General features: G+C 38.1%; 1 protein-coding gene across 13 annotated transcripts in view; it reads left to right on the top strand.

Annotated features, from left to right (window-relative positions):
- Nucleotides 1-12,152, top strand: part of LOC119850530 (poly(rC)-binding protein 3-like) — a 685,847-nt gene that overhangs the window by 253,029 nt on the left and 420,666 nt on the right. For all 13 annotated transcript variants that reach the window (XM_043508589.1, XM_038388664.2, XM_038388651.2 and 10 more), the window contains one exon: nt 9,696-9,752. The gene's annotated coding sequence lies outside the window, so the exon portion shown is untranslated. The remainder of the gene's footprint in view (nt 1-9,695; nt 9,753-12,152) is intronic.

Raw genomic sequence — 12,152 nt, 5'->3', positions numbered from 1 at the left:
TATGTGCAATTGATTGTTCCTTTCTAAATGGAGTATTTTGCATTTATTCTTATTGAATTTCATCCTTTTTTCCCCCCAGACCATTTCTCCAGTTTGTCCAGATCATTTTGAATTTTAATCCTATCCTCCAAAGCACTTACAACCCCTCCCAACTTGATATTGTCCACAAACTTTGTAAGTGTGCTCTCTATGCCATTATCTAAATCACTGACAAAGTTATTAAACCGAACCGGAACTAATACCTGCAGGATATGCCCTTCCAGCTTGACTGTCAGCCACTGATAACTACTCTCTGGGAATGGTTTTCCAACCAGTTTTGTACCCATCTAGGTTGTATTTCCCTAGTTTGTTTATGAGAAGGTCATGTGAGACAGTTTCAAAAACCTTTCTAAAGTCAAGATATTCCATGTCTACCGCTTTCTCCCCTGCCATCCATAAGGCTTGTTACCATGTCAAGAAAGCTATTAGGTTGGTTTGACATCATTTGTTCTTGACAAATCCATGCTGACTGTTACTTTTCACCTTATTAACCTCTAGGTGTTTGCAATTGATTGCTTAATTATTTGTTCCATTACCTTTCCAGGTACCGAAGTTAAGCTGACTGGTCTGAAATTCCCCAAGTTGTCCTTATTCTCCTTGTTATAGATTGGCACTATATTTGTCCTTTTCCAGTGCTCTGGAATCTCTCCCATCATCTGTGATGCTAATGGCTCAGATACTTCCTCAGGCAACTCCTTGAGTATTCTATGATGTACTTCATCAGGCCCTGGTGACTTTAATATATCTAACTTGTACTAAGTAATTTTTAACTTGTTCTTTCCCTATTTTAGCCTCTGACTTTATCTAATTTTCACTGGCATCCACTATATTAGACGTCCAATCACTACTAAACTTTTTGGTGAAAACTGAAACAAAAACATCAATTAACACTTCTGCCATTTCCACATTTTCTGTTACTGTTTCTCCCCCCTTATTGAGTAACGATCCTACCCTGTCCTTGGTCGTCGTCTTGCTTATAATGTATTTGTAGAATGTTTGCTTGTTACCCTTTGTCTCTAGCTAGTTTAATCTCACTTTTTACCTTAACATTTCTAATTTTGCCTTAATTGTGTTTATCAACTAGCATTTCAAGTTCTTCCTGCTTACTCCCCATACTTCTTGCATTTCTGCTATTTAAAACAGCATGGTCTAGACAAAATAGAAACTTGAATGCATTACACCCACTACTGATAGTGACTCGTAATTACAGATTCAAACCGTGTTTGTATGTGTGTCAGTAAAGGGGGAGGAGGGAAGAAAGGTTTGCTACACAGAAGTTGTACAGGGTTGCCCAGTACATTATTTCTCAGCAGTATTTCTTGCTCTGGTATCAGGGGTTTTTTTTAAATGAAAACCTACTACTATATCGAGAGTGATAAATATTTTCATCAGCAGATCTTGCAGGCATATTTGCACAGTGATTGCATAATGGAAATTATACTGGGTATTTTTAAAACTGGGTTATGCAGTATAAATTTGAATATTCTGTTTTAGAAGGTTTTATCTGGTTCTCACAGCACAAACAAAATATAACGTTGTATTAAAATGGGGTTTGATCAAGAATTTTCATAAAAGGGGCAATTTTTGAACGTGGGCTGTTGGCTGATAAACAATTCTAATGGCAAAACCTGTTTACTTTGAATGTCAAACTAGATAAAATGAGCGTTACATTTTCAAATCTACATCTTAGAAAACTGTTGTTCTACAGTGGTTCAATTAACATGGGGAGTACTTGGGGAATATCATGAATATCACAGTCCACTGTAGTGTTAATTGACTTCTAAAGGTGTTTGTAATGGTTTTAATGGTGACATTGAAAAATTAATCATAGTTGTATTTATAAAGCAACTGCCAACTAGGGGAATTGCCAAAGCTGTTAAAATAGACTTCACAACATGAAATAAATCATCAAGCACAGGGGAATTGTTAGACTATAAACATGTTTATATGTGGAAGATTTTGAAATGTTTTTAAAAGCTGGAGAAGGATGGAATAGGTTGGGTAGTCATGGGACATGAACGTAACGTTGTAGAGGTCTCTGTAAAGGCTCTATCATTCACCAATTTACAGCGGAATGTTGGAAACCTTAAAGGTTGCATCATTTCACACCATTAAAGCAAAGTTCAGTGAATAGTTCTGCAATATAGCCAGATTATTTTCTATTATGAGCTTTAAAAATCAACTGGGGCCAACTTAAAGTCAATTTGCCATTTTATAGGCAGCCAGGAGCAAAGAATGCAGGATGAGTATAATATGAGGTGAGCAGGTCTATTGCTGAATTCTGCACTAGCTACCAGTGATGAAGAAACACTGCTGGAAGCCCTGCAAAGAGGGAATTATAGTAATCAAGCTTCATTGTTGACAAGGGCATGTGTTGCGGATGTGAGGTAGTCATGGGATAAATAGCAGAGAAACCTGCACATCTGAAAACCTTTATTCAAAACAAGGCATAGCATAGAAAGGATGTGGCTGAAAATAATACCAAGGGGGTGAGATCCTGGTCTCATTGAAGTTTTGCCATTGACTTCAATTGGGCCATGATTTCATCCAAGACTCTTAATGTGGGTATCTATTATGAATATACATTGACATGCCAGTATAATAAACTGTTAAAAATCAGATTACTGTGTGAGAGATGGAATAGAGGGATTAAAAACAACTCAGAATGATGAGGGGTTTGTGTATGGTGGTTTAGCAGGATAATAGAGGGTTTGCTGATAAGATTTATGGTAATTTCAAAGTCTTTATCATACAGGCTGCAATATCCATATAATGGTATCAAAACAAACTAAGGACCACATCCTAGGTATTGTGCTTCCGCTTCCCATGGGAGTTTTGGGTGGGCAGTGAATGCAGGACCAGATGCCAGTAAGATTCTCTCTATTATGGTTATTAATTTGAAAATGTGATATGTGGTTTGAACTAGTAATTCTCTCATACTTGCTTTTCCTTGCACTTTTGCTCTTTTTCCCTTCCTCCCTCTTGAGTATGGCCAATTGCATTGCTACATGATGCTGAGGCTTGTAAGTCTTTGCTTTGTAAGTCCATGAATGGCTATTGGGCAGGATGGTGTCCCTAGCCTCGGTTTGCCAGAAGCTGGGAATGGGCTACCACCGATGAATCACCTGATGATTGCATGTTCTCTTCATTCCCTCTGAAGCACCTGTCATGGGCCACTGTCGGAAGGCACAATATGGGGTAGATGGACCTCTGGTCTGACTCACTATGGCCGTTCTTACGTTATCTATATACAACAGTCAAAAGTGTATTTGTGCTGTCCAAGTAAAAGTGGCTGACTGTGAAAGTGAAAAGGTGATTTACATCAGTGTTGTAGTGTCAGGCAGTAATAAAACAATGGAAGACTGTTGGACACACGTTATATTATACAATTATATAATTATAAACAATATAATTTGGAGGCAGTTGAGCTTGTGTGCAGCATGCTGTTATTTACCAATCATCTCTTTCAAGGCTCATTAAACACAGATTTATACACAAAATAAAAGCCTAGCTCTTCAGTGGCTAAATATGTGTGGCATTTATTCACAAAAACATAATATGTAGGCCTAAAGCTGTCAAAATCTATAATGGATGTAGTCGATGGTTGTTAGTGAAGTTGTTCAGTGACACTCTGGGAGAGCAATGCTGAGGTGTTTGTCTTAACAAAAGACCTCATTTCTATGGTTTTATTTTCATGTCCACACTGTAAAGCACAAATTCCCTGATCATGGATTTTGAAAAGGCAGGAATACCCTAAAAATCAAGAAGTGTTGCATAATCTTTCTGAAATACTGTAATTCTTCAATGCCATACAAATTTAGTGGGGGAGAAAAATCTTGTGTTTTAGCATACTTTTGTGTTCTTTTTTACCTGGTATTCTAGCCAACATGTTCAGTTTGGTAAACACCTTATATAAATACAACCCATTTTTTTAACTTAAAAAATATATCCACAGAATGTTTTGTCGTCTTTTCCTATGGGCTTTTTGGATTTAGAGAGAAGAAATGCAAAATGAAGCATATCATTATAATGCATATTGGTTGAGGCTCTTTGTGGAATTCTGGTCAAACTTTTTTAAAAGTTTGAATGTCAAAAGTTTGGCATCTAAATTTATATTTAGACACTTATTTAAGTGGCTTGACTTTTAATGTGCTGAGCATTCACAGCTCCCTCTGACTTATTTTTTTTATATATACATGACTATAAACCCCAATATAAGTCACCAAGAAAATTATCCAAATAGTGCCTGCAAATCTCATCTCAAACTGTGACTGTCAGAATTTAAAAATATAGCTCAGCAATACAGAATAGCTGACCCGTATGTACTAGATCTGCTTTTGTATAATTTCTCAATCCACATTTGAGTTTTAAATGTTCCGCTTTTGAAAGCTTTTCCAAATATGCCATTAGTTCCAGCCCCATTTTCTCATTCTTTGCCATATTTTCAACTAGCATTTCTCCCTGGTTTCACTTGTGGCAACTCCGAATGATAGATATACTGCAGCAGCGAGATTTAACTTTCTTTAATTGGAGATCTTACATAATGCTATTGCAGTGTCTTCTCTATCCTTCTGAAATGCCCACTTCTGGATTACCACATGGCATCACTGCTGACCTCAACACTGGAGTGCCAATCTGACAACAAAACAGTGTTTTTATTCAGAAATACAACCAGCCCTTGCTACTTCACACCTTGCTACTCCACAAATCTGACTTCAGAATATTTAGTTGAGTTGTGATAGTTAAAACTAATTACAAGTCACATCACAAGTAAAGTACAGTTGACTAAGTGTACCTTAAGCATCATAAAGAGTTTGTTCATTTTAGAAACAGTGTTTTAGTTTGGGATGTTTGAGATCCAGATTCAAATTTTCCAGATTGAGCTTTTTAAAACATAAACAAATCTATTCGCTATTTTCCCCAAAATGTGTTTAATTTGCAATGGTTCTCAGTCATGTATGGGAATTAGTGAAGTCCAGCTATAATACTTACCTTCTAGAACATTGCTATCTTTTCACTGTTTAGAGAGAAAACCACATGTTGGACAAGAATTATATTAGCAAGATGAGAAATCCAGGTTAACAAAAATACCATTTGATTAAATTTTTTAGTAAGACTGCTTTTGCTTTAGATTTTAAAAATTATAGAATATTTTCCTTACTATTCTAAGGACAGAGTCTTCAGCATGTTGCACCTACTTCTTTACAAAGTGAGTGTAAAAGTCTACCAAATCAGCATGGTGATGTTTTTGCACTCCTGTTATAGTCACTTTGCACGAGGGTAACAGGCTACACATGACAAAAGGCGGTGGAGAATCAAACCCCCAAATTATTAGATTTCAGGCTCATGTCAGTAGTGGCTAAATATCGTTGCTGACTAGTAGCTTTTTGCCTTGTAGTCTGTAAATACAGCTTTGAGGACAAACGTCCACGTTACAGAACTCCAGTAACAACTCATTAGCATTGTCTGTACCATGGCCAAAGATGAAATGGATCATAGGGAATGAAATTTCTTTTGATTCTGAATATGGATGAGAACATAGCTGGGAGCAATGTGGGGGAAGCTTACATTGTTGCTACCCATGCTGTGTCCACCTCCTGGTGGATAAATGAGCACTAGCTTCTGCTCTATCTAATGCTTTTGTCATTTCATGATTAGGAAAGAGAGCAAGTGTAACTTCTTATCCACTTGACTGCAGGCGTTAAGTAAGTCGCTTTGTATGACGTGCAACAAAATAATCTTACCATGAGCTCATCTTCTCTGGTTTTAAGATTCTTTACAGCAGGCACTGTTTAAAAATCACCATTTACTCACCATTATCATACACTGCAGTAACTTGCGCACCTCCAAGCCTGATCACATTTTCTGTGGGATGTGACTAAAGGGTAAGAATTATCCTAGAATTCCTTTTTTCTTACACAGTCACTCACTCTTCCTGATACCTTTCAGCATGGTTTCATTTGAATCTTAATGCTAAGGTTTGCCTAGTTCTAGTAGGTGTTTAAATATTGGAGCCTACTTAATGTTGATGACAACATTTTTCCTACTACTGAAGTAAGGGGAATATTGATTCAAACCTTGCACTGGTCTAAAAAGAAAAAAAAATTAGACACACACAGTGGGTGAGGTTATATCTTTTTATTGGACTAGCTTCTGTTGGAGAGAGAAAGACAAGCTTTTGAGCTTACACAGAGTTCTGACGCGAAGAAGCTATGTAAGCTCAAAAGTTTGTGTCTCACCAATGGAAGCTGATCCAATCTTACCCACCTTGTGTCTCTAATATCCTGGGACCAACACAACTGCAACATCACCACATACAATAAAGATGCACTACAAAGTGGAAGAGGTATTAGAAACAATATTCCTAAAGAGACTATGGAATCAAAAGCATGAGAAATTTTCTCTTTGGGTCTTGGTGAGCGTCTGTTAAAGATGAAATAGAAATATCAGAGACACAATAATGTGAATAAAACTATAACTCACCTTTTATAATGATTTTTGAGATCCTCCGATGAAAAGAGTTATGAACGTCCTAAATATGATGTTTATTATAGTAGAGCCTAGTTCTGCATTTTTGTCACCTTCTGTCCCCCAATTGAAGTTGATGAGAATTTTGAATGTGGAAGGAGAACAAAATAGGGCCCCTTGAATTCTGCAAAGAAAAACTGAGAATCAACCAGATGGCTTAAATTTCCACCTGAAATAATTTATCAGTGATGTATAGCTCACAGACAGGAAAACATCATTTTTGGATTGTTCTCTTAAAAGCAATGGATACATTTGAAGTTGCTCAGCAGAGCTTTGTTCAGTTGACTAGAAGCTCATCTATCTCAATAACCGAAAGATTCCCTGGGAAAGTTCCTTTTTATAGCAGACTACCGAGGGAGAGCTGCGGAAAAGTAAACAGCAAGTACAACACTCTGTTCATTACTGTGGTGAGACACATGTAGACCTGATCTTAGATAATGTCAGAAACTTGAATTTTTAACTGGCCCAATTGGAACTCCTACACCCACACAACGTCTGCTGAAAAATCCATATTTATCCCTTTTAATGCCACACAAGCAGTCTCTGACCACATTGCCCTAGAGTTGATTCACTGACACGATACAAACCCGAGCTTCTTTAATAATAGTGTTAACCTTTATGCCTTTGTTCCCACAATGCTTTGTTTTAAAAACAGCTTTTTTCATAGTGCATGTGTTGATACAATTTAACATCTTTATATATGAGCACTGAAATGATGGACAATGAGAAGGTAGTAAGAGAATTGTATACTCTGCTGAATTCTGTAATTCTGTAGGCTCTGCTCTGGACTCCATTCAGGTTTTGCAATTGATTGCAGTGGGAGCAGTATTAGGCCTTCAAGTAGGGAGATTACACCTGTACTAGTAAGAGGCTGCTACCCCTCTGTGAGGGAAGGGGAAGACGGGTTAATGTGGGATAAGCCGAAAAAGAATAACTTGCTACATACGTCAAGCCACATTTTGAGCCCTATAAATTTTTGTAATTCTCCTACCTTTTCTTAGTTTATCCTGAATCTGATCTCTAATCTCAATGAAGTAGAATCAGCTAAACAGTTCAGGGCAACTGATGTGGATCCAAAGTAATTACAGAGACCATGAGTACAGTACATGTGATCTCTCTGTGTAGGTGTATCATTGGATTATATATATCTTGTATGTTCCTAAATCCACAGGGTAAATATTTACATTTCATTACTGTAATGCCAGCGGAAGGTTGAAATATAATTTACACCCATTGTCAGCTATGTTGGAAGAACGCCAGGAGGTAATGTCAAAGTTCCCAGGAGTCAATGGCACATGGTTAAGACCGGTCTGCTTCATAGTCAATGGTATACAAGGGAGTGATGTGGCCAGCATCACATCTGACTGTCTTTGAGTGCCCTAATCTGATGGATCAGGTACCTATTTTAGAGCTGATTGAACTGGAGGCGGCCTTTCAGAGGGAGAGGGAGTAAATACTTGAACCCGTGATCTTCAGAACTGTAGATAAGGGCCTTAACCACTCATCCACTATGTGGGATTTTAATGAGGCTGCAACTTCAATCTCTTTAAATATTTGGGAGTTCCTGGCAAATAAATTGGACAGTGCGGGTCATCACCATTTTCATAATCCCTTTCATATACTCGGGGGGGGGAGGGGAGAGGGGCCACCATCAGCCCTCCCCATTTCCAATCTGGTCCTAGCCACCATGCTGCTGGGACCCCACCATATCCCTCATATGAGGGTGCTAGAAAGGAGGGGCAATTGACATTCCATTGTAAACGTAGGAGCACTGAACTCATCAATTGTATCCAATCACCATATCCAGTCCATAATGAATACCTGCACTGGACATCTACTGCAAAGAGGCACCAGAAATTAGATTGGCTACCTCCCCTGATCCTAGACAGGTTTCCAGATATTTATGGATGCCTTCTTTAATATCAGCCAAAAATGTATCTGTTCCCTAGTTGGATTGGTATATCCCATCCTTGATGAATATCTCGGGTATCCGGTAAAATATGCCTGTCTGAGAAATTACTCGCCCCCGGGTAAGAATTTGGTCACTTCCATGTTCACATACTGTACCTCGTAGCCTTGTCAACTCATGGAGGCTTCGCAGCTCCCTGCCACACCGTGCACTGAAATGTGTCAGACCAAATACTGGTCACTCCCAGCTTTACGTTAGTGCTGCTCCAGTGATTTCAGCAAAACTGCACTGACGTAAAACTGGTTACACCCCCTTACCAACTCCCAATTATAATGAATCAATATAAGAAAGTAAAAGTACTAATCTTAGTTTTCTGGGGGGTGGCCTGGCAAAGGTGGAATTAGTATAAAATAAAAATCATTCCTGGCCACCTCACCATCTCTCCCGCTTGATTTCCCTTTCCTCTTCTCTCTCTCTCTCTCCTTCCCTTTTACCTCTCATCCGCTCTCCCGCTTGCTTTCCTACGCCTTCCTGTTTTGTTCATTTGGGAGAAGTTATTACAGACCTTTTAAAAATGAGCAAGGCAAGGGCAGAAAGAGAGGAGAAGCCACAGCTCAGCATTATTGCAGGTTATTATTCATGTTAGGATCCACCCTGCTTTTTTGGTGGACAGCCTTGAATTCTGCCATATTAGTTGGGGCCATGGAATTGCAGTCAGCTGCAGGGCTTGAGTCATTAGTGTGTGCGGGTGTATGGGCAACCAGATATGATGCAGGACCATTTACAACATTTTTACCTTAAACTCTTGGAGGGAGGTTTTCAAAGAGCACCTAGTGCACCAAGAATTTAGGCACGTACTTCCTATTGAAAGTCAATGGGCTTTGGGTGCTTTTGACAGTCTCCCCGTCAATATAACTCTGAAGAGCCAATCCTGTGATCTTAATTCTGGCAAAAAAAAAACATTGATCTCAATGGCGATTCTCTAAGTAAAGATACAAGATGGGCCACTAGTTGGCAATGCTCTATTATTTGTGCATGTTTTAATATATAACATTAATTCATATATCTATGGTAGAAATCAGCAAAAGGTTTCAGGATGCTAAGTTCCCTAAGGCTTTTCCGCTAAAAAGCTTGGTATTTGTTACTCTGGTCTAAAGTTTTATGAAGTATAGGTCAATATTTTGTTATAAGAAAAAACTTATTACTTCATCTTCTACAGGTCAGATTTTCTTCAGACTGAGAAGGAGTTGTAGCGCATGAGGATCTGATACAGTAGGTAAGTTGATTTCAGTTCTCTCTCATCTGACTTTTATTACTTTGCTGACTGGTACTGACTAAACTGCAAATTTTACTCTCAATTACCCTAGTGCAAATCCAGAGTAAAGCCATTGATTTTACATGGATGTAATTGAAAATAGAATTTTAGCCACAGTGTTTTTCAAAATGAAATTACAGAAACATTATTATTATTATTTATTATTATTATTATTTTATTATTAAACTTGCTTTTCGTCATTGATCATAGATACTAAGAGATCAACACAAGAAAAATGATTTCAGTCCAGTCTGTTGTTGAAATAAATTAAAGTAAAAATATTTTTTTATGGGAAAGGATAAACCTACATCTTATCTCATGGCTGCTCAGAGGATCCACTGTAACTGATGTACTGTAACCATGCTCACAGAGTAATAACTATCCCTTCGGATACAGTAATGCCGCCAATGAGGTTAAATTACTTAACAGCACAGTTTGTCCTTTCTTACTTACCCTGTCAGCTTATGAATCAGACAAGCTGTGCTAAAAACAATGTATCCAAGCACATAGCCAGAAGATAAATGAGAGATTGATGTAAGGGTGGAATTTTATATTGTGCCGATCATTGAGTTCTACAATCCAGGGCAGTTGTTTAGTGCTTTAGAGTTATAGATGTGTTTTGCCTCTTGGTCATGGAACAATGCCATGGTCAAGCTGAAATCTTTCTTAACCTGCAATATATGTCACTCTGGAACCCAAGCAGCGACAGTGGAGAATAATTTGAAAGGATTAAATTTAATCATGACGTGGCTCTAGAAATGGTTTGTGGTGGTATCAACCACTGTGAAAATCATTAGTGTGTGGGTTGTGGTGATGAGAAGCACTCTGGTTCTCTGGCTTCCGAGGGATTGCCTGTTACGTCATTCAAACAGATGAATTGTGGGAGAATTTATTTCCTTTGACAGTCTGGCAAATAAAGCTGAATTGAACTCATGGTGGAAGTTTCTTAGAACACAGTACAAAGATGGAAAAGGTAAATAGCTTTTAGTTCGGCATCTCTGTAAATCCAGTTTAAAGTCTGTTAGTGGCATCAATGCTTGAGACCTTCAATTTGCAGAGCTATCAATTGTTTTAATCTTCATGAGTACAGAATATACATCCCTGACACAAATCACAGGGTTGTCCATTGACAATATGTGTAGTTGTTTATATTAAATTGTCATAGCAGTGATTAGCGTGAAGGTAGAGAAAATATGATTGCTTTCTGTACAGGACTAAACTTGAGGACAAATCTATGGAATTGCACTCACAGTACTTCAAAAAAAAAATTCTTGTGCATTTGCATGGACTTAATCCCTTCCATCACATACAGAAAACATTTTAGTTCCTTTGTTACTGCACAATAATTAAGTCTGTTCTCCTTGTATTTTCCATGCATGTTGATCTAGGCACCCCATGTGATTTGAACTGCATTTTTCTAAAAAGTCAGTATATTTCTGTTGCATTCGAAGAACAATCTATATGCTAATTACTTGGTGGCTAAAATGATAACGGTAAATCTCTATCGAGATTAAACAAAATAGGCCAGATTTTGCCCTGATGTACACTCCATACAACTATAGTGAGGTCAGTTCAACCTATTGGTATTCAATTGTTTGGATTGTAAGTTGTTGGAGAACATTTATAACCTAGTTGATAAGGTGCCTGTTTTTGATTTCAAACCCACTGAATTCAAAGCCTCCCTGGATTTTCGTAGTAAGCCTTTGTGTTAATTCTGTCCATCAATATGTTTTCCCCCTTAACTTGTTTGTTTTTTTTTGTATGTGTGAAATATCTTGAATTAAATTATATACAATTACAAACTGCAGCCTGACCTTGTAGTCCTTCAATAGGAGATAGGCACATATGTATGTACAAATGTGCTGTGGGACTGAGCCCCATACATTAAAGGGAGATGTGTTCTACAGACATGCTGTATCAGAAGAGTGATCTTCAAAATATCAGATTGAATTGATAACTGACACATCTCTCCATTTCTACATTGTTTCTAATAATGTGGAATTAGTCACAGTCCTAACTCCAGAAAATGCCCTCTGCAGGATCTTAGGAAGTCAGGGAGAGGAAAAGTGGTGGCCTACAGAAGAGGGGGCTGATCCCCTATGTACAAAAGATGAGATCTGTTAGTTGAGAAGACCTTCCATGTGTGTGTTTTCAGAGCAGGATTTGGCCCATCATTGTTGTTTATCTGTAATATAAAGAATATGTTGGTACTTTATGGACAGATACTTGCTTTGAAGATCTTAGAATCTAGGAGCCTGATCCTGCTCACACTGATGTCAGGGACCAAAGTCCCATTAACTTTAATTGGAAGACGCTCAGTCCTAGGTAGGCCATGCTCAAATGCCAGGGCAGGAGGGGAAT

Source organism: Dermochelys coriacea, chromosome 2 (assembly GCF_009764565.3).
Source record: "Dermochelys coriacea isolate rDerCor1 chromosome 2, rDerCor1.pri.v4, whole genome shotgun sequence".
Lineage (NCBI taxonomy): Eukaryota > Metazoa > Chordata > Testudines > Dermochelyidae > Dermochelys > Dermochelys coriacea.
The sequence above is the reverse complement of the archived record's forward strand: the minus strand, read 5'-3'. Positions and strand labels throughout refer to the sequence as shown.